This window comes from Triticum aestivum, chromosome 5D (assembly GCF_018294505.1).
Source record: "Triticum aestivum cultivar Chinese Spring chromosome 5D, IWGSC CS RefSeq v2.1, whole genome shotgun sequence".
In the NCBI taxonomy this organism is placed as follows: Eukaryota; Viridiplantae; Streptophyta; class Magnoliopsida; order Poales; family Poaceae; genus Triticum; species Triticum aestivum.
Window position 1 is genome coordinate 6,185,175 of NC_057808.1, and position 24,538 is coordinate 6,209,712.

Below are 24,538 nucleotides of genomic sequence, written 5' to 3' on the forward strand. Positions count from 1 at the left end.
TGCATCTGGATGAAAAGTGAGCGTTGCTGGGGGGGTTCGATGAACACTTCCCGGTGGGGGTGGATGAACAGGACCCCGATCGTTCGAGCCGGTTAGGGCTGGATGAACAGGACCTCGTGGACGGCAGGATGAACAGGACCACCCCGTGGAGGGCAGGATGAACAGTAGCCCGTGGAGGGGTGGTTGAACAGGAGCCCGTGGAGAGGGCTGGTTGAACAGTAGCCGGTGGAGTAGCGCGCCGTGGAGGCTGGATGAACAGTAGCCCGTGGATGAACAGTCGTAGGTGGAGGCTGGAGGAGGTCGACGGTGGATGAACAGTAGCCCGTGGAGGCTGGAGGGGGTCGACGGTGGAGATGAACAGTATCTCGTGGAGTCCCGTTTTGTGGTACACCACACCCCTCCCGATGAACAGGACCCCGTTTTGACCGTAGCGCTCCAACACAAGTCTGTTTCCTCCGTTTTGCGGTACGCCACACCCCTCCCGATCAACAGGACCCCCGTTTCGACCGTAGGAGGTCCGTTTCCTCCATTTTGCGGTACACCAGACCCCTCCCGATCAATAGGATACCGTTTCGAACGTGGCCGGTCGAACACAAGGCCGTTTCCTCCGTTCTGCGGTACGCCAGGCCTCATTTCCATTGGCTGTTCCGTCCAAGCCCTCCTGATGAACACGACGACACATTCCGTTCCGACCCAGCCGGTTGGCTCCCCATGAACACGACGGCGACGCTGTTTCCCCGTTCCGACCCAGCCATGTACACGATCCCTGGCCATACATACGCGCGAGTAGGCGTTCGAGACCCCCCCGTATGTACGTACGTGGCCGTATTTACTTTCTTGCACCCTGGCCGCTGTACGTACGTGTACATGCTGCGTGCGCGCCTCTACATCGACTAGTATGTACGTACACATTCGCGACCAGAATGACAACGCCACGTACGCTTCGACCAGGTGGGTCCCGACTGGCAGGCACTTCCTTGCCTGCGGAGATGTAGCTGGTGGGTCCCAGCAGTCAGGGGGTGAATTGGTTTTTTGCCCGGACGCACTTCCTTGCGTGCAAAGATGTAGCTGGTGGGTCCCAGCAGTCAGGGGGAAATGTTTTTTCACAAAATACGGTGGCCCGTCCGGTGGATCCCTGCTGTCAGCTGGAGGAATAATTATTTTGCACGTAATAAGGAGGCACTTCCTTGCTGCGGCCGTGGACCCAGCTGTCAGCCTCTCCACGTACAGTCCACGTCCGATGGAAGCCGTTCCTTCACCACGTTGACCACTGAGTGAGTCCTGGATTAGGGGGTCCTCGGACAGTCAGACTATATCCTTTGGCCGGACTATTGGACTATGAAGATACAAGATTGAAGACTTCGTCCCGTGTCCGGATGGGACTCTCCTTGGAGTGGAAGGCAAGGTTGGCAATACGGACATGTAGATTTCCTCCCTTGTAACCGACCCTGTGTAACCCTAGCCCCCTCTGGTGTCTATATAAACCGGAGGGTTTAGTCCGTAGGACAACAACAATCATACCATAGGCTAGCTTCTAGGGTTTAGCCTCTATGATCTCGTGGTAGATCAACTCTTGTAATACTCATATCATCAAGATCAATCAAGCAGAAAGTAGGGTATTACCTCCATCGAGAGGGCCCGAACCTGGGTAAACATCATGTCCCCTGCCTCCTGTTACCATCCGCCTTAGACGCACAGTTCAGGACCCCCTACCCGAGATCCGCCGATTTTGACACCGACATTGGTGCTTTCATTGAGAGTTCAACTGTGCCGTCAGCATAGGACTAGATGGCTCGTCTCGTTGTCAAGGACAACATCACCTCTGGGGGAGCCCTGGCTGTAGGCCAAACCCTCCGACTAGGCGGTTTCGTCATGACCGCCCGTTCGGCCGCTGCACCGACGATGACTTCTCGGGTCATCGAAAACAGCCTCCACGTCGGCTCGGAATTCACCGAGCAGTTGGACCCAATGGAGCTCTCTTCCTTGAACGAGCTCTTGGATCGCATCGCCGCCTTGGGAGTCGCTACAGACTATGATCAGATCGGACTTAAACCCGACCAAAGGGAGATCAACTCCCCGCCGGTCACCCATCAGATAGCGGTGGTGGAGGAGCAATGCGGCGATTCTTCCTCTATCTTGAGGACAAACTATGTCCGGATTCCCGAGCTCTCCGAGCCGGATACCCGTCTACGGGAGGACATGGCCCAAACCTTGAACCTAGAATCAGGCAGTGGGCCAGACCTATTGGGCAATATCCCGGAGCCCGAACTTCAAAGATCGGAAACTCCTCCGCCCCTCGGTCTCAGATCGGGTCAGGGTTCGTACTTAAATCCACCGACCCACCCAGATATAAGCGATCTTTCCCACATTCGACAAGAGCCCTAGGAGACAGTACATCACTATTGGGCTAGATTCCTCCTTGTAATGAGCAAGGTCAAGGACTGTCGCGAGGAGGACGTAATTTCATGCTTTTGCAAAAATTGCACGGACAGGGGAATCCTCAACGCCATAAGTCACCGTGACATAACACGCTTCGCTGACTTGGCGGCCATAGTACGGAAGTACTGTGCAATGGAAAGCGCCTGGAAAACCCAAACAAACTTTTGGGATCCTCTGGCTCTCACTAAACCCCCCGTCCGAACTAAAAGGGTGTACTCTCGTAAGTCACCCGATCCAATTACAAAGAAACAAAGGCCCACTACAGAGATGGCTTAATGGGCCATGCAAAATTCATAGTACAGCGGATACCATACCAACACACAGCCTTAGAGCATGTTGGGTACTCCGGCAGATGGCCAAGAGCGGTGAGGATCTCCTCATCAACAATACCGCAGAGCACCATCCCGTGGAGAATAATAATACAGTATTAACAGTCTTAAGGACCTTCGCCTCAAATAATAGGCGTAAGCGAGCACCAGCCGCCTTGGTCCTTAGTCCAATTGTGGATGGCTTCCGGCTTACTGAAGTGCTCATGGACGGCGGCAGCGGATTAAACCTCATCTATGAGGAGACTCTTCGAAAAATGGAAACAGACAGAAGCTGCATAGAGCAAAGCAGCACGACCTTCAGAAGAATCATCCCTAGTCGCGAGGCACGATGTGCCGGGAAAATCACACTGGATGTGGTATTCGGCACGCCGGAGAATTACAGGTCCAAAGAAATCACATTCCAAGTGGCCCCATTCAATAGCGGATACCACGCCCTTCTAGGGCGGGAGGCATTCACGATCTTCCAAGCTATACCCCATTACGTGTACATGAAGCTCAAAATTCCCGGGTGGAATCATCACCCTAGCTAGTGATCGGGACATAGCACTCCGCGCCGAAAATAAAACCACCGCACTAGCCCTCGAGGTGTTATCCGAAGCCCTCGCGGCCGAAGAACATACGGCGCTGCGCTCCATAGTGGACAGGGACGACGTGATCCTTGACAAAATACCCAAATCCACCACTTCCAAACCAGCGGATGAAATAGTCAAATTCCAAGCCCACCCAACGGACCCTACGAAAACAGCATCTATCGGGGCACAGTTAAACCCCACAGTAGATGCCGCACTACGAGAGTTCTTGCGCGAAAATTGGGACATCTTCGCCTGGCATCCTTCAGACATGCCAGGAATCCCACGTAGGCTGGCCGAGCATAGCCTTAAAATTCTAAAGGGGTTCAAGCCGGTCAAGCAGACTCTTCAGCGCTTCTCTGAACCTAAGTGGCAAGCCATGGGAGAAGATCTAGCCAAGTTACTGGAGGCCGGATTCATCCGAGAGATAAAACATCCGGACTGGGTAGCAAACCTAGTGATGGTACCAAAGAAGGACAAATCTTGGCGCCTATGTGTTGACTTTAAGGACCTTAACAAGGCTTGCCCCAAGGATCCCTTCCCCCTCCCTCGCATCGATCAAATTATCGATGCTACCGCAGGACACGACTCACTGTGTTTCCTCGACGCATACTCCGGATACCATCAAATTAAGATGGCGGAATCCGATCAAGCCGCAACGGCATTTATCACTCCATACGGCCCCTTCTGTTTTAACACCATGCCCTTTGGGCTCAAAAACGCTGGTGCAACCTATCAACGCATGATTCAGACATGCTTGGAGACACAGATCGACAAAACAGTGGAGGCATACATAGACGATGTGGTCATTAAAACCAAACACGTCGAATCCTTAATAGACGACTTGAGGCTCACATTCGACAATCTCTGAACATACGACATTAAGCTCAATCCAGAAAAATGCGTCTTCGGCGTGCCCACCGGAAAGCTCTTAGGCTTGATCATATCCAACAGAGAAATCGAAGCGAATCCGGCTAAAATCCGAGCTCTGTCACAGTTGCCATCCCAACAGACCTCAAGCAGATCCAAAAATTAACTGGATGCGTGGCTGCTTTAAGCCGCTTTATCTCCCGATTAGGAGAAAAGGCACTGCCTCTTTATCGCCTCCTTCGACGCACCGAACACTTCGAGTGGACGGACGCAGCCACGACCGGATTAGAAGAAATAAAGGCAGTTTTGGCCACAAACCCAATCTTGGCCGCACCTAACGTCGGTGAACCAATGCTGCTGTATATAGCGGCAACACACCAAGTTGTAAGCGCAGTGCTCGTCGTCGAACGAGAGATGGACGGACATAAGTTCCCGCTTCAAAAGCCGGTATACTATGTATCCACTATCCTCACTCCATGCAAATCACGGTACCCACATTATCAAAAGATAGCATACACGGTCTTCATGGCATCCCGGAAGCTACGACACTACTTTCAAGAGTGTTCAATTACGGTGGCCTCCGCAGTACCACTCAACGACATAATAAACAACCGCGACGCCACGGGCCGGATTGCTAAATGGGCTATTGAGCTCCTCCCGTTCGACATAATATATAAACCACGACGAGCCATTAAGTCACAAGTACTGGCTGATTTTGTCGCCGAATGGACAGAAGCCGAACTCCCTAAAGAGTACGACACATACTCCAATTGGATTATGCACTTTGACGGCTCTAAAATGTTGGCTGGTATGGGGGCAGGCGTCGTCATGACATCCCCCACAGGAGATACAGTCCAATACGTACTCCAAATACTATACACAGACTCCAACAACGCAGCAGAATATGAGGCACTGTTACATGGTCTCCGGATGGCAGTCTCCATGGGCATTCAACGCCTGGAGGTGCGTGGGGACTCGAACCTCGCGATATCTCAAATAAATGGAGATTTCGACGCCAAAGATCCAAAAATGGCGGCTTATCGCAACGCCGTCCTCAAAATGTCAGCTCGGTTCGAGGGGCTTGAATTCCACCATGTGGCCTGGGAAAACAATCAGGCGGCGGATATCCTCGCCCGCATCGGCGCTAAGCGCGACCCCGTCCCACCTAATACCTTCTTGGAAAGGCTGTTTAAGCCATCCGTGGTATGGGAAGGAGAGACCGGTAACAATAGTCCAGACCTGGCCACAACACAAGATACCGAACACTCTGACATAATCGGAGGCTCTGCCACCGAAATAACACCTTCCGCCCACGTGATAATGGCTGTCATCACCCCGTGGACAGAACCCTTCTTGGCCTACCTAACTAGGCAGAAACTACCTGAGGACCCAAATGAGGCACGTTGCATTGTGCGGCAGTCTAAAGCCTACAAGGTCCACGAGGGAGAGCTTTATAAGAAAAGCGCTACCGGAGTCCTTCAAAGGTGCATCTCCGAAGAGGAAGGACGGCAACTTTTGGCAGAAATTCACGCTGGACTCGGCGGCCACCACGCCGCAGCCCGGGCCCTTGTAAGCAAGGCCTTCTGTACATGTTTTTACTGGCCGACGGCCCGAGCAGACGCACAGGATCTCGTCCAACGATGCGTCGGTTGCCAGCTTTTTGCAAATCAAAGCCATATGCCGCCTACCGCTCTCCAAACAATCCCCATCACTTGGCCCTTTGCGGTCTGGGGGCTTGATATGGCCGGACCCCTCAAAGGGGGAAGCCACAAGAAAAAATACTTATTGGTCAAGGTGGATAAATTCACCAAATGGATAGAAGCTAAACCAGTTAAAACGGCCGAGTCTGGACCAGTGATAGACTTCATATCCGTGGTTGTACACCGTTACGGCGTCCCCCACAACATCATCACCGATAACGGCTCGAACTTTACATCCGATGAGGTAAAAAATTGGTGCAGCAACATGGGCATTAAGCTCGATTATGCTTATGTCTATCACCCGCAAACTAACGGACAAGTCGAACGAGCAAATGGTCTTATCATGAGCGGCATTAAACCCAGATTAGTGCGATCCTTAAAGGAATCAGATACGCACTGGGTAGAGGAGCTCGACTCCGTACTATCGGGCTGCAGACCACGCCGAATCGCACTACCGGATACACACCGTTTTTCATGGTGTATGGCGCAGAGGCGGTACTGCCCTGCGACATAATTCATGACTCACCTCGAGTGCGCATGTACGAAGAGAAAGAAGCCGAGCTCGATCGGCAGGACAGTTTGGACGCATTGGAGGAGGAGCGTGACGTGGCAAAAGCCCGTTCCGCATTCTATCAGCAACAGGCTCGAAGATATCAAAGCAAAGAAGTACGGGCCAAATTTATAACGTCGGCGAACTCGTTCTACGCCTACCGGAGAAGAAATAGAACAAACTCAAGCCCAAATGGGAAGGTCCCTTCGTTATTGACCAAGTTCTGACCGGTGGAGCGTACCGTTTGCAGGATGCATCGGACAATCGACTCGAACCAAACCCATGGAACGCAGCCAGACTCCGCAGGTTCTACGCCTAGTGCCGGACTCTATGTTCGTCTCCTTACCTCCATCAATTTTTTTTATATCCGTTCTCTGTCTTTTATTTCTTTCTTTCTTCCCCTTTTCTTCAAGGCCTTAAAAGGCTAAATGGTGTCTTGACTACACAATCTTGAGGCGCTAGCCATGCTCATTATACTTGGGGGCTTCTTATACAGAAGCTTAATATAACTATTTGCCGGGCTCTATGCCCCACACATGTGTTGTTCTTCCACATGTACCTTTTTTCGCCATTATATGCATCAATATGACTTAAGTTTTGGCCAAGCCGGGTTGCCTGGCTCTTGTGTTTATGCCCTACGTTCCCGTTAATTCGGCTAGGGCATAAGGGGAGCACCTCTGCGATTGTTACTGCCGGGTCAGCCGGATGTGTACCTCAGACTGGGTGAAGCCGAAAGCTAGCGTTCTTAAGGGAATACTCGGTCGGTGAATAAAAGATGACCTTGATTTATTGTAAATACAAGCCTCCAGATGTTTATATCCTGCGTTTCTTTTCGCAGCTCGGACATGCACATTAGGGCATGCGTACCCAGGGAAAGGAACCCTTAACAGAACTACTCTCCCTAGAAGATGTTTCTTACTATCCATGTAATATAACATAGCTAGTTGGGTACTTGTCTGTTCAAGCACTTATGACCCCTACGCCTGGTTTCCACGCGTACCCCGGTTTTTACATAACTGAGCGGGTATTCGGATACACTCCGGACTATCGGGTCCAGAGGTTGAAGCGAAAAGGTCCGCCATGACAAATGATTTACAATCCGGATAGGGACAATATATATCACTTGAAGTACACAGTCACTTAGCCTGACTAAATTCTTCTTCTATACCATCCAACAGGCTGCCTAGCCTACAATCCTGTTGGGAATACTTTGTGGCTAATTCTACTTGGTCATACACCAAACTGACAGGGATCTCTTTCCCATCAGGCCCCACAGGTCCGACCTCGGCCATGTGGTTTGGGTCAGCCTTGGTATACCGCGTCTTCACCATGGCCCAGACTTCCCTCGCACCTTGTCGGCAGGCTGATATCTTCCATAATCGGAAGCACCGCCGCGCTCCCTTGAGCTTCTCTACAAGCTCCCCCATGCCTCCTGGAAGGGAGGCGGATGGCCACAAGGCTTGGGAAATTCCCTGCATTACCTGCCGAACTTGTTCGTGCAGTTGTGAGAGCTCTGGCAGAAGATCACCCGCAGACCCGGGCATCACCTCCGCGGGACGACCCGTCAGCATACCTGCAGACATAACTCTGTTAACCGGTTTCTTCGCCGAACTCTTTAAAAGTTCGTTCAAGCACTTACTGAAAATGCCGCGTCGAAGCCTCTTATTCTCCTTTACGGAGTCAGCAAGTTGGGCCCGAACATCTTTCAGTTCCACGCCCAGCTGGATATTGGCGTCTTGGAGATTTTTTTCTCCTGCCTAACCTTTTTAAGCACACGCTCGCCAGCCTTTAGCTGTCGTTGAGCATGCGGCTCATTCCCTATCACGACCTCCGGATTCACTCCGGAGTCATCTGCAGAATCTATTGGTAGATTTGCATGCATGCCGCATACTATCTAGTACCTGTCATTCTTTGCAATAGAAATAAGTGTTACCAGATGGGGCCTTCTCGGATTCCTTTACTGCGGCAATTGCGGCCTGAAGCTGGGCTTTGCACTCCTCCAGCTCTTGGGACAATCGGGTATTCTTCTCCATAAGAACCTATGCACACAATGATCCTTAAATCAGTTGTGCCAACTGTTTCAAGTCTCAGGGGCTACTGATATACATACTTATTAGATTTTCTTCCCCGTATATCCTTTACATACTGGTCCGTGGCTTTGGCAAGACCACTTTGAGCAGCTCGGATGTACGCGTCTCCTGAGTTAAAGGCATCGAACGCCTCTTGGGAGAAACAAGCGTCGCGGAGTACGGCCCAGCGGCGCCAGTGATTCATGGCACTCTCCACTTCGGAATTCGTGGCAGACAGCCTATCCGCATCCTTTGTAGGAGGAACATCCGGTGTTGGCCCCATGTTAGCCTCCGCCTCTAAGTCCGGCTCTGGAGCCCGGCTGGTGGAGGCGTGGCCGGCAACCTACGGATATTGTCCGACGAGCGTTTTTCCTACTAGGAAACATGGACGTTATTATATTTTAAAAGACGACAACCACGGAGCGGGGTTTTGTTTCATACCTCTGCGACGGCGTCTCAGTCCTGACCGCCTTCCTTTTAAGCCTACCCGGCTTCGGTGCCCCTTGTTGGTGAGTCACTGCGGGTTCGGCATGGCGTCCCAAGGGCCTTCCCTGTAAGACACCATATGTGTGCTGTAGGTGAAGTGAAAAAAAAGGGATCCTTCTTGGAAGTTGGGACATCGGTTTTACTTACATGCGATGCAGGGAGTAGTCCAGGATAATCGGCTATGATGGCCACCATGGCATCGTCGCAGCTCAATTGATAGAACGTCCTGTCAATCAGCTCCACAAATATGTCCGGATCCTCTTCGAGTCCGGGGTCGAGGGCCCGGTCAGGGTCCTCTGGTTGTGGAGGCGGGCTGTGGACCTCCCTCACAGCTTTTCGCAGCTCCTGCGATGAAATAGCAAGGTAAATATTCATGACAAAGAATGCGGGAAGGTCTGGAGTAAAAAAGTAGAACCTCACCCAGCTTGGGGGCTTGTACATGGACAATCCATCCCGTGGCTTGATACAGATGAACTCCTCTTCCTCTCCTTTGTATAAACTAGACAGTATTTTCGCTAGAGCAGTGACGGAGTCCAGACCTTTACGACCGCAGCGAGTGGCATCGTCTTCTCCATTGAAGTGCCACATGGGGTGTCCCTGATATTGAAGTGGCTGCACTCCCCGCATTATACATATAGACATAAGCTCGATTATTGTCAATCCAGATTTGGCCAACGTTTGTATCCGGCCCATCAGGTAAAGGAACTCTCTATTATCTTCCTCCTGGGGGCTCCGAGGGCGCCAGCTGCAGCGTTTCTTCAAAGGGGCGTTGTTAAACTCTGGAAGGCCCATCCGAACAGGGGCCGGAAGGGGGACGTCCTCCATATAAAACCACTCCGAACGCCAATCTTCGAACGTCTTCTTCGGAGTACCGGACAGATATCCGGTCCCGGCGATGCGCCATATCTCGGCTCCGCCCACTTGATATATCGACCCCTCTTGTGTACGGGGTACGAGGCAGAATAGCCTCTTCCATAGCTCGAAATGAGCTTCACAGCCCTGAAACAGCTCGCAAAAGGCGACATAGCCAGCGATGTGTAACATGGAGGCGGGAGTAAAATTGTGCAGCTGGAGGCCGTAGAACTCCAGGAGCCCACGGAGGAATGGATGAATTGGAAATCCAAGCCCTCTTAATAAGTAATGGACAAGGCATACCCGCTCCCCGTTGGATGGGTAGGGAAAGCTCTCCGCTTGCTCCCCGCCATTATAGGTGGCGAGCCCGGCTCGAACGGGGACCATGTACGCTGGAGGGAGAAATCCCTGGGTCTGCAACTCTACTAATTGGCTGTGCAGGACGGAACACTTCTTCCAATTGCCAGGCTTAGGGCTACGGGAGCGAGAGGAGGAGCTGCGATGGCCGGCCATGTTGGAATGGATTTTTTCCGAGGCGCGCTCCGATGGATACTCGCCGTGGGAGGATGGTGTGATCAGGATCTGAGAATCGCCGTCTCCTTAATAGACGATTTACCCACATGGCTAGGGTGGCAAATGTAAAAATGCCCCGACTTCTCGCATTCGCTCGACACGTGGAGGATAGCCATTATTAGGTGCAGAAGCCAAGGAGTGCAACATTTATGGGAAGCCGGACACTACTCAACAGGTACTCAGGATTTGGAGAAGAACCCGCCTTGCAATGCCGAAGACAATCTGCGCGCCGGACTCATCGTCATTGAAGCCTGGTTCGGGGGCTACTGAGGGAGTCCTGGATTAGGGGTCCTCGGACAGCCGAACTATATCCTTTGGCCGGACTGTTGGACTATGAAGATACAAGATTGAAGACTTCGTCCCGTGTCCGGATGGGACTTTCCTTGGCGTGGAAGGCAAGCTTGGCAATACGGACATGTAGATTTCCTCCCTTGTAACCGACCCTGTGTAACCCTAGCCCCCTCCGGTGTCTATATAAACTAGAGGGTTTAGTCCGTAGGACAACAACAATCATACCATAGGCTAGCTTCTAGGGTTTAGCCTCTACGATCTCGTGGTAGATCAACTCTTGTAATACTCATATCATCAAGATCAATCAAGCAGGAAGTAGGGTATTACCTCCATCGAGAGGGCCCGAACCTGGGTAAACATCATGTCCCCCGCCTCCTGTTACCATCCGCCTTAGACGCATAGTTCGGGACCCCCTACCCAAGGTCCACCGGTTTTGACACCGACAACCACGCCGCGCCGAGAGCACCTGGGCGGTGGACGATGGCGAGGCCTAGGAAGGGGACGACGCGGAGCCGGGGAAGAAGCGGCAGTGGAAGCCTGCGCGGAGAGGAGTACGAGGGTTCACTGGTTCGGCTGCGGTGTGAGGCTGCCTTCGCCGCAGGGCCTGGACAGCGGTGGCAATAGTAGGGGTGGTGAGGCCTCCGCGGCAGCATAGCCTGCCATGGGAGGCAGGAGCATGCGGCACGACCGGCGCTGCTTTGGGCGGCTGGAGCAAGAAGACCAGAGGTTAAAGAAGCACTAAGGCCGTTGGATGGACATCGTACGGTCACTAGAGCTAGAATCGTTCATATTGACTAAGTTGACAAAGCCCTCCGTCCCCGTCAACTTAGTAGGCCCATAAGTTAGCGTCCCACTATGGTGGGTCCCAGCTGGCAGGGGGTATTCATTTTTTTGTGCGCAATAAGGAGGCACTTCCTTGCGTGCGAAGATATAGTTGGTGGGTCCGACCTGTCAGCGGAGGGAACGTTTTTTTCGCGAAATACAGAGGCCCTTCCGGCGGGTCCCAGTTGTCAGTTGGAGGAATCATTATTTTGCGCGTAATAAGGAGGCATTTCCTTGTGTGCGGCCGTGGACCCAGCTGTCAGCCTCTCCACGTACAGTCCACTTCCGATGGATGTCGTTTGTTGACCATGTTGACCACACCGCGCGGAGAGCACCAGGGCGGTGGACGACGACGAGGCCTATGAAGGGAACGACATGGAGCCAGGGAAGACATGACAGTGGCTGCCCACGCGGTGGAGAGTATGAGGGTTGACTGGTTCTGCTGCCGTCGCCGGAAAATAACAGGAGGTGTGGGTGTGTAGAGGGATAGACAGGCCAGGGATGCGAGTATATGATGGGTCCGTGAGGCCTGCCCGGCAGCACAGCCGGCCACGGGAGGCGGGAGCAGGCGGTTCCGACGGCGCTGGTTTGGGCGGCTGGGGCAGGAAGATCAGAGACTGAAGAAGCATGATTGCCGTTAGATTGACATCTAACGGTCTGATGCTAGTAGAGTCGATTGTTGACTAAGTTTCTTTTTTGATAAACCTTGTGTACGCATGAACTTAGTAGGCCCACAAGTCAGCCTCCAAATCTGTTGTGGCAGACAACATAGAGCCCATTTGCTATTTTTTAATAATTTGCAGCCCATTTGCTAATCCTTAAGTAATTTATTACAGCCCATTTTCTGCACAGGACCACGGTCAAAAAGTTCTACCTTATTTTGCATATTTCGGTGGAGTCCGAACTTTTGTAATCGCGAAATGATAAACATTTTTTAAGAACTTATTGATTTGCCAAAAAAATCATTTTGTTTTTGTAAACAAATAAGACGTGGGACAATTGAGTTGGTTTAAGGGAAAACCAGTGGTAAAAAAATCAGCAACAAAAATAAGGATGTAAATATGAAAAGTGAATTTTATGTATTTTCAATATAATGATACGTGTATATGAACTAGTAAAACTATAGGTAGAGATTAGAAAATGGATGTAGGACATGCGTTTCAAGAGGAAAATAGAAATGGGCTGTGTGTTTGATTCAGTAAAAAAAGTGCCTGCGGATGTTGTAAGACAAAATATAACTAATGCTGGCGGGCCAGAGGCCAGTAGATATCCGCTGGATCATTGTGCCCCGTTGTCGTCATGGGCTGGGCCTGTTAAAAACAAAACCAAGCCTGGGCAGTCTACAGCCCAGTTGAAACTTGCTCGACCTGTAAAAACAATATACGTGCTCAATAAATGAGATAATTCTGCAAGTACAGACTGTAACTGGGATGCAGCAGGGATATTGTTTTTCCGTCGTGATAATAAGAGCATGCACTTGTTTCAAAAAAATTGGAGAACTGTGAATTCGAACGGCAGGTGCTTATGCTACCCATCCAATAAAAATCAGGTGCTTGAAAATTCGTTTTGAAACAAATGAATCAGCTTTATATCCACGTCGACCCTCGGCATGATGGTTGGAAGCAAATGCCAAGTTCATACCAAAAGATCGTTAACAACAATACCAACTTGCGGACGACTAGGTAGTACAAGTACCAATACCAAACTAACTTATAATCTTTTTACTCCTGGCCCTAGTGTTCGTCTGGTAGAAAATCTTGCAGAGGACCAGCTCCCGCTCCTTCTCTTGCTCCAGGTCCCCGAGGTGGTACTGGTGCATCACCCAGTTGGTCCTCTGCTGGTCGAAGTTCTTGTTGGTGTGCAGCACCAGAACCTTTTTGATGCCCGTCTGGCGGCCATTGACCATCACCGGCAAGGTATTGCCGGTGTTGTGCCACATGACATGCATGCCGCACTCCGACTGTATCTTGCGACGCGTCCACGTGCCCCTTTTGAACGCCCTGGAATTGCGCTGGAAGAAATGCTTGCTTAGGCCACTCAGTGTGATACCTGCAGTATTGTCGAATACAGGTTTTAGTGTACGTAGTTGGCATTTTCATAACATCTTTGGCATGTTGCAGTCACTTGTTTCACTTTTTATTAACTGTCAAATTGTAATTGCTTCACCAGGTCTGCGTCTAAAAAGAAAAATAGAGCTATAAACAAAGGAATATGTTTGTGCAAGTAGACGACCGATCGGTGTCTTACCTGGAAATTTCTCAGGATGGGTGTAGCATATGCCGTGCTCGCTGTCGATGGTTGGTATGAACAAATCGATGAGAGGGTGAGATCTTGCGCTGTCAGCACTCACTTTGGCCTCAAGGTGCTCGATCAGCTCTTGATCCGTGGGATCGAACTTGACGCCAGCCGGCAACACTGGCCAATCCTTCTTCGACTTGCATGGGTTAATTCCAGTTATATGGTACTCAATTTATGCTCAATCGACTGTTTTAAGTGAATGATGAAAGATTTCGACAGATAAGTGGTACTCCAAATCTGAACTCCAGAATACCCGAACACGCCGCCGGGATTCTTTTGTCACCTCACGCGCAATGTGTTGTCAGGTCAATTCAATGTGTGGACATGATGAATAATTTGAATGACGCATACTAGTACTGCTACTGTACTACTTACTAGTCGTATTTAGTGTCACATTTTAACCATAGGTTTAACTAACAAGTACGCACTTGAAGCCTAAGTGATATATATATATATATATATAGTGCACAGCATCTCCATCATCATTATCAGTACATCCTGCGCAAGTGAGTTAGGATGCACTTGATCCCAGAAAGGTATCTATCCTTCAAACCAGAGGAGTGCTTCAAACTAACAACAGTCCAACGAAAGAGGGTCGTGCTACAGCAGCAGAATACATGGCTCAGTCTACATCTCAGTACAAATCAAGTTGTGCATATTTGCTGTTGGCATGAACCACATCGCCGCATGTCGGGTTTGCAAAAGCCATCCATCGCATGGAAGCTTGATGCCTTTCACACACTGAAGATTATCTCGCAACAAGCTATGTCGACGAATCTCTGGATATGGTGATTCATGAAACCCATGGTATGATGTGTAAATACAGTCCCCCCTAGTGAATGGAAGTTGCATAGCACGGTAATAATCGCCGGTGATATGATCGATGATTGGTAGGATGATCGGATAATTGAACCCCAGAAAAATGGAGTGGTTGCCGAGGCTGTAAACCCGCCTCCAGTTGAATACGCCTGGCCCAACGGAGCTGGGATATTTCTCGAACACGAAGCAGCCATAGCCATCAATGTCAGGAACCCCCCAGGCATTGTACTGCATGTGGTTTGATGAAATGGTTTGGTCAATTTGGTACGTGAAAATGAGCATCAAATGACCACCATCAGCTGAACGAGCGATAAACCACCACCCATCGGCTGGTATGATTCCAGGTCCTGGAATCATGAAGGCCAGCGCATTTGCGTCTGCTGCAACAATTCAAATTGGAGACCAAAAGGACAAAAATAAACAATCATGTTCAGAGTATGTGTGGAATTAAGATTATTATAACAGTGACACATATCATAGACAGAGAATTGCAATGCCGTGGTCATGATCATACCCCAAGTTAAAAAAATAAGCCAATAGCTTTCATATTCTAGCAATATATCATGGTTCAAACATCATGTACCAATGAGAGGAAAACAAATATGACAGGGCCTACTCATATTCTACCATAGCACTTACAACAGTTATCATATCAACTCTAAGAAATAACATGCGTTGTTATAAAAATCCTGGAAATGAGAGTAACATATAGCAATCATGAGGTTATACTCATAATATCTATTCTAACAATCATTAGATACCAATTGTTCTCATATCAACTCTAACAATAACATGTGTGGTCATAAAAATCTAGGAAATGAGAGGAACATATAGCAATGATGTGGTTATAGACATACTATATATTCTAAATTTAACAATGAACAGGAAGTCATATTCTTAAGGTAAAGATGATATGAGATAGAACAATTACACGACTATACATTCCACCAGTATAGGCAGCCAATCTGTGCGTCGACCGCATAAACGATGCCATCATGCACTATAGCATCAGACAGAAGTGTTGGGTGAAGAGGATCGACGATGAGCCATAACCATGTATGGCGACCAGATTCCAGATAGACTAATCCCATGTTGAACACGACAATGAGCTTGTAATACATGTAGTCTTCTGATGGTGTGGGCACTTCACAGATTACAACCTTCAGCAAACAGAGGTCGAGCCAAAAGCTATACGCGTCTCGTGCGTAGTAGGCAGGAGTGTCCGGCGGGCCGCGAGGCTCGATGGCGGCGGTATCCAAAGATGGAAGGGTGATCTCTCGCTGGGTGTAGATATCGACGAGACGCCACGGACTACCGGATTGGTGGATGAGGACGATCCAGTTGGCCTTCATGCCCGCCCAGTAGTGGCCGCACATGAAGGGCAGGTGGACGTGTAGTGGTAGCATGTCAAGGTGCACCACGACAACCTTTGTAGGATCGTCAAGTCGGTGTCTGGGCCACCTGCGAGGATCGGGCATCAGCAAGCAGGGTGTCTTGAAAAGAGCCGACCGGTTGCACACGAGTAGACAGTACAAAGACACCGAGCATGCGGCCATACGGACGGTGCTGAGTAGGTCCATACGATTACAGATCTGCTCCAAGAGAACATCAGGGAGGGAATTCCAATCGCGGCTCTGCGTGTCAGTCGGTCCTGCCATTGGGGTTTTCGGTGCCTGCGAGCCAGTGGGGAAGTGGATTCGGGCGGGCGAGCGAAGAAGCTTCTCCTCGTGTGGTCGAGCAGTGAGCGCGAGCTACCAAGGAAGATAGCGCGGGCAGGCGAGCAGTGAGCGGGGGGAAATGGTGTGCGGCCGTCGATGGGGAAGAGAGGAGGAAGAAGAGTGGAAGACGGGGAAGAAAGTGCATTAATCACAATTCTACTACTACTACTAGGATATACTGTCCTTCGGATTGTAAATAGTTACACCGATGACATGTGGGTCTACCACAAGAGGGCCCACATGTCAGTTAATGGAGGACAGAAGCGTGCTCTACTGGCAAACATGATGGCAGTACTGGGTAAGGCTGATTTAGTAACACCAACACGCTGGTTCAGCTTATTAATTAAGTGTCCCATCTGCTACAGCGTGTATTGTCACTTCACTGCGAAGACTAGTTGAATAGTTCTCTCTGACCGAGATGGGGAATAAAGGATCGCGAAGACTTCCTTTCTACATTATCCCTATGCCTCTACGCTCACTTCACTCATTTTTCTCCGTATGTAGTCACTTGTTGAAATCTCTAGAAAGACAAATACTCCGTATTTGGGAACAGAGGGAGGATTTTACTCCGTATTTGGGAACAGAGGGAGGATTTTACTCCATATTTGGGAACAGAGTGAGTATCACCATATGGAGGGAACAGGGGAAGCTTGAAATATGAACATGTCAATGGGAGGGAGTAATCCCCATGCATGCATGCATGCATGCAACATGCAATACACATGGACGCACGCAACACTCACGCACCCATGCGGCACACAGCACACGACGCAACACACATGCTCACGCTCAAGTGCTCAACCTACTCCCTACGTCCGTGAAAGACTGTACATTTAGAGATTTACACATTGACCAGGGCATAATTAACGCCCAAAAGTTATGTGTGCATGCGACCATTGAGAGAAGAAGATTAAATGAAGGTCGTTGCATGCTGTAATTAAGGATAGACATGTATCCTATACCTAGGGCACAAGTTGGTGCATTAGTCAATCAATATCGATTTAGATTAAAGGCTAAATGCATTGGAAGTGTAGATGTCTCCAACGTATCTATAATTTTTGATTGTTCCATGCTATTATATTATCTGTTTTGGATGTTTATGGGCTTTATTAAACACCTCTATATTATTTTTGGGACTAACCTGTTAACACAGAGCCCAGTGCCAGTTTCCGTTTTTTCCCTTGTTTTAGTGTTTCGAAGAAAAGGAATATCAAACGGAGTCCAAACGGAATGAAACCTTCGGGAGAGTTATTTTTGGAACGGAAGCAATCCACATGACTTGGAGTGTACGTAAGGGAAGCAACGAGGAAGGCACGAGGCAGGGGGGTGCGCCCACCTCCCCTGGGCGGGTCCTCCACCCTCGTGGGCCCCTCGTGGCTCCCCTTACCGACTTCTTTCACCTATATATCTCCATATACCCTAAAACCATCGGGGAACAGAATAGATCTGGAGTTCCGTCGTCGCAAGCCTGTGTAGCCACCAAAAACCAATCGGGACCCTGTTCCGGCACCCTGCCGGAGGGGGAGCCCTCACCAGTGGCCATCTTCATCATCCTGGCGCTCTCCATGACGAGGAGGGAGTAGTTCACCCTCGGGGCTGAGGGTATGTACCAGTAGCTATGTGTTTGATCTCTCTCTCTCCCGTGTTCTTCAGATGGTACGATCTTGATGTATCGCGAGCTTTGCTATTATAGTTGGATCTTATGATGTTTCTCCCCACCTACTCTCTTGTAATGGATTGAGTTTTCCCTTTGAAGTTATTTTATCATATTGAGTCTTTAAGGATTTGAGAACGCTTGATGTATGTCTTGCCGTGCTTATCTGTGGTGGCAATGGGATATTCACGTGATTCACTTGATGTATGTTTTGGTGATCAACTTGCGGGTTCCGCCCATGAACCTATGCATAGGGGTTGGCACACGTTTTCGTCTTGACTCTCTGGTAGAAACTTTGGGGCACTCTTTTGAAGTACTTTGTGTTGGTTGAATAGATGAATCTGAGATGGTGTGATGCATATCATATAATCATACCCACAGATACTTGTGGTGACATTGGAGTATCTAGGTGACATTAGGGTTTTGGTTGATATGTGTCTTAAGGTGTTATTCTAGTACGAACTATATGATAGATAGAACGGAAAGAATAGCTTATGTTATTTTACTACGGACTCTTGAATATATCGATCCGAAAGAATAACTTTGAGGTGGTTTCGTACCCAACAATAATCTCTTCGTTTGTTCTCTGCTATTAGTGACTTTGGAGTGACTCTTTGTTGCATGTTGAGGGATTGTTATATGATCCAATTATGTTATTATTGTTGAGAGAACTTGCACTAGTGGAAGTATGAACCCTAGGCCTTGTTTCCTAACATTGCAATACCGTTTACGCTCACTTTTATCATTAGTTACCTTGCCATTTTTATATTTCCAGATTACAAAAACCTATATGTACCATCCATATTGCACTTGTATCACCGTCTCTTCGCCGAACTAGTGCACCTATACAACTTACCATTGTATTGGGTTTGTTGGGGACACAAGAGACTCTTTGTTATTTGGTTGCAGGGTTGTTTGAGAGAGACCATCTTCATCCTACACCTCCCACGGATTGATAAACCTTAGCTCATCCACTTGAGGGAAATTTGCTACTGTCCTACAAACCTCTGCACTTGGAGGCCCAACAACGTTTACAAGGAGAAGGTTGTGTAGTAGACATCAGCGGCCTAGATGGCACACGGCGTCTTCGAACGTGTAGGGGTACAAATCTGCCGCCGCCAACATGCGCCAGCCTCTGCCATTACTGCCTCTTGCATTGATGGCAATCCTTATGTCGAACGCCGCGATGAGATAGTAATCGTCGTAGCCGCGTCGCTTTGTCGGCGGGTCCGCAATTGCTATCTTCTTCAATCTCATGTAGGCATCGTCATACGTATTCAAGCCCAGCCAGTCCAGAAGGGTCCCAATGGTGGAAAAGGGGTCTACCGGAACGGCCGCACTGCTGTGGATGTTGTGCAAAATGATGGTGGTATCCGGCCGGAGGTATGCAAGCCAATCTTTGTTGGCACCGACCCTGACCTATATATAAGACGGTGGGCAGCGGAGAAATTATGGGATGGAAATGGAATAACTAAGTACTACCTGATCAAACTCCATTACTGACCTGCTCATCGGACAAAATCCGACTACCTCTCAACGTCGGCAACTCTAGCGGAGTCAACGTGCAACCATGGCCAGGGAGCGGTGGACTGTTCGAAGGATTGTCCCATAGAAGAACCTTCTCCTCGAGGACGCATGGAAGACCAACAAGCATGGCCTTTTCCCAAGCCATTTTAAGCACCGTCTTGAAATAGTTGGTGCAGGAAGCACCGAGTCTTGCGGCGGTGAGGACATCGGAGCGGCGTGCGATTTCTCCCAGAGGATCGTCGTCCAAGGTCTCCCAGCCCCGACGAGGAGGAGAATCGCCTGGCGAATCCATGGGAGCAGCGATGAACTGCCTTCTCTTCGGGGGGAGGGGAACTGGCCAGGAGGAGATAAGAGCGTAGTAACCGCAGGGCCTCGTCCCTTCCAACTATAGATCGTTCCTTCCAACTGTAGCGAAGGGGTGAGGCTATTATTTACTACTAGTACTAGCATTATGGGACGTTATGGGATTGCATTATACTGTAAATAATAGCACTAGTAAGAAATTTTTGGCACTAGCTAGTAGTTTTTGGCGTGGATTAAGAAATTTTGGGTATGTTTTTGCTATTTTTTGTACACGCCAACTAGTGTCAAAAAACGTCTTACATTATGTGATGGAGGAGTACGTACTCGTACTGTAGCAGTACTAGTACTACTTTCTCAACTAGTAGTGCGAGGGTACTACTAGTGCTATGTATTGTATTTCTAGTATAGTGCACCAGTTTTGAACTCTTGAATCTCAGGGCCAAGGAGCTACAGTTGGAAGTGGAGGGTACTACTGTTCTCTAGAACCATCGCTGTACTATCAATGCAGGGAAAGTACACCTGCGTAGTGGCCTAGTGGGTACTCTCGGTGCTCTATTCAGCCGCTCCTCTCACGTAGCTGGCCTACTCAGCCGCTCCTCTCACGCACACACTAGCAGCCTGTTTATCAGCGACGGTTACTACGGGGGCAGAACATTTGAGTTATTTGATACAGCCAGACTAGGCTTTTCGCTTCCATTTGTGGAGGTGTAATGGATCTCGTCGAACTTTGTTAGTAGTTCCTTCTTTATGAATGAGATGAAGCAAAGCTTTTGCCTCCGTTTAAAAAAACACGTCAAGAGGAATTTCTTTTATAGTAGAGCCGATAATGGAGTGAACTCCATGCGTGCAACGCCACAAGCTACAGAGTAGTAGTAGAGCACTTTACGTACAGAGCCATATTGCACAGTTCCCAATGCCCCGCCAGGCTTTTCCGGCTCCTCGGGCTTAATTGGGAAGCGCTAGTTTAAATATGCTACTAGCTGATGAGGAAGCTGCAAGCGAGGTGCGGCTAGGACGAGCACGCAAGCCACGAGATGCTGGGAAGGAAAACCCGTTCACGTGCTAGGCTATCCGGTGCATCTAGATTGTGGTGCCGCACGTCCGTTTGACTTCAAAACTGAAACTACCCGTGTAAAATATTGGCTCGCAGGGAAGTTACTATTTAAAAAAAGGTTGTCGTGCGTTGGCCGGGATTGAACCCACAAAACGAGGTACACACTCCCGCGACCACTAGTAGTACTCGTTGGAGTACAACGCAACCTAGAATCACCTTTTGTCGCTAGTAGTACATTGTTCCTTTCAAGAAACCCCAAATAAAGCAAGAAACCACTAATAATGCCAAGAAACTACTACCACTTGCATATGTGGCATACTTAAGATAAGACTACCTTATAAACCATTGTACATGCTCTTACCAACCAGCCCTACCAAGAAACGACTACTCTACAAAGTGCCGTTATAGGCACGTTTCAACCCATGACCCTGTTTGGATACATTTGTTGTCAATCTAACCCTGCCATCCAAACACCACTTTGGTTAGAGTTAGTTCAGGGTTAGAATCTAACCTATAACTTAGAGTATCCAAACAGGGCCCGTGTCGCCCATTAAGTCAACACCTTCTATTCGGCCGGGCGTTATGACTTGTGGGACCTACATGTCAATCTGCACAAAAATCCCCGAGTGACCTCCTACCTCCGGCCCGTCCACCTAGTCATCCTCGGCCATGGGACGCAGCTACCGCCGCAGCAGAAGGTGAGGTCAAAAACTCCGGCGGTGCGGAGCCCATCTTGCGGCAGCCCGGATGCCAGCTCCGTCCGGCGCTCGCGGCCGCTAGCTAGCCAAGATAGCTCCGTCCAGCTGCTTGTCTGCAAGGTTTGCTAGCTAGATTGGCACGGCGGCGCGGTGGCTTGCTCGCGCGCACCGCGCTAAGGCCAGCCATCTAGATCGAGCGAAGGCCAGCGCGGCGGCTTGCTCGCTCATGAGTCACGCTCGGGCCAGCCTGCCAACCCGTGCGGAGGCCAGCGCGGCGTCCGGCCCTTCCGGCGGAGGGGCGGCCAACTCACTCATCACTGGCGCCACCGACGAACACGCATCAGCACTGTTTGAAGTAATGTTCAGGAAAAATAATGATTTGAGGGGGTATAACAGGATAGAAGGTCAGATGTGGGTCCCTCGTGTCAACGGTCAAACAAAATGTGTTGGTTTAAGCTGCCTCGTCAGCACGGACGTGTGGGCCAACCCTGTCATAAATGGGTTTAAACTAACCTAATTGGTAGGTAGTAGTTTTTGGCATGGATTAAGAAATTTTGGGTATGTTTTTGCTATTTTTTGTACAATAGATTCTTCCTAGGGCTGGTTGAAAGTGGTACTTTTTTGTTAAATACTCTACATATTGTAAGTAGGAGTGAAAGTTAAGCTTTGGAACCCAATAAGCAAGGCTAGTTACATAGTGCATATATGTACATGATTGAAAGTAATATCAACCATGAGTGACTAATATCTTGATGGAAAACTCGAAACTATGGAATACTAGGGAAAAAATTTGCATGGTTGGAAATACTAGCAATGTTCATGTGCGTTGCAACGAATCATAATTAGAATAATACTTATTCACAAACTTGATACAAAACACTCTAATTTTGATATACATATATCACTAGAGATATATTATGTTTCAATTAGAACATATTCCTTGGGCTTTTTTGGTGAGGTCAGGGAGGGATGTGGTTGGTTTCAAGATACTAATTATGGGTTTTTCTGCAAATTGGTAGACAAGTGGGATGTTTGTGAGAAAAGGCAACAACTTACCTCACAGTCGTTAGAGTTAGATCTAATGGTCACAAACGATGGATGGCAGACACACCATCATCACCAACTTAGTCTTTTGTAGGAGTACTAGCGAGATCCGTGCATTGCACGGAACATCAAGATGCATTTTTTTTATAAAAATACACTCGTTGCGATTGACCCATGCGGGAGTAATCCCATGTGTAAAAACTAATGATATCTCGAGAAATAGGAGATAAGGTGAAGAGGAGTGGGGCGTGGTGGTGATCGGTGGACGGACTGAGCGGAGGCATGGGGATTGATGACGCCGGCAGCGGCCACCAGGCCAGTTTGTTCCAGAGGCTTCCTTTCATAATTTCTCAACAATGAGGTTGTTGGAGATAAGGATGAACGAGGGAAGGCCTTGTCTGCAAATGTGGAGAGGGGTGCAGGTATCTTTTAGTTTAATTTCCATAAGTCAGATATAGATCGGACGGTCTATATTGCAAGATGGCACGCGTACCATCATCACCAACTCGGTTTTTTATAAGAGAAGAAATATAAGTATGGAGATACAAACGTATTATCGATACTTGTTTCCGTAAACTAGCATCTACATTCTATTCAACGCCTCCGCATGTGAGGCCTTAGCACAATGACTTCTCGACTGTGTAAAACAAAGGTTTACCCGTCGCCGATAAGGAGGGGGTGACGGCGGCGTGCTTTTTGGCTTGCTCTAGTCCTAGTAGTCATACTAGGTGGTGTAAGCATGTGTAGATTTATTCTTTTTCACGTCTCGTGTATCGCCGTACTGCCACGACTGTTGATGAATAGACGGTAAGTTATTCATGGGGAAACCCTTGTTGAGCGTGTTTGCGAGAGAGAGAGATAGTGTGCGTGGGTCATATGTCTAGAGACTGAGGCAATGATAACAGATTCTTTGTGTCTATGTGTGTGGAGGATAGAGAGAGACATGTACATGGGGCTTTGTGTTGACGTGGAGACACATATACATAATTAGAGAGTGAGTGTGCGAGATACACATGCAGACATGGGGAGAGATGAGGATCTAGATTAATGGGTGTTTGTGTGTGTCTGTGTGTGTTTGTGCGCGCGTTTGTGTGTGAGAGGGAGTGTGTGTATGTGGAGTAGAGAGACCACTAATGATGTAAACCTAGTATAAGGGAAGGGGGAATGGTGTGACATGTGTAGTAGTGGGATAGCATGGGTGCGGGCGGGGGGAGCAGACTATTTGGAAGAGACATCGATTGTGTGTGGGAGAGGGGTGTGAGAGCGAGAGAGAGAGAGAGAGAGAGAGAGAGGAAGAGAGGGGGCGAGAGAGGGGGCGTTTGTGTCCATAAGTGGCGTATGGATAGGGAGACAATGTTGATGTTGTTTGAAATTGGCCTATGTACGGAGACGCAAGGGAAGCGAGTCATCGTGTCTGTGATAGGGACTTCATGAGAGATCTAGAATAGATGGTGTAGAGAACAATGTGAGAGATCGAGAACGATGATACATTAGGGAGCTATGGAAAGAGTCAAGACATATATGTATACAGGGAGGAGCTGGGGCGGGTCCGCATGTGGGAGAGATAGAAAGAGGAGAGTGGTGCACAAGGAGACAAAGTGTGCTTGTTTTGCAGTGGGTGCGGTGTGTGAGGTGAGTGTGCGAGAACCACATAACTAGGGAGATAGACGTTTGGGGGCGACGTTTTGTGTGTATGGGAAAGATACACTCTACATAGTGCGTGTGCTTGGGAAAGAGAGATGCCGGGAGACCTGGCTAGAGAGTGGGGGAAGAGATGTGTGCATGCCCAAGAGATAAAGTGATAGAGACCTATATTGGGGTCCGGACTTTAGAAGAGAGAGGGGTGTTAATGTGCTCGTGTGTTGGTGTTTGG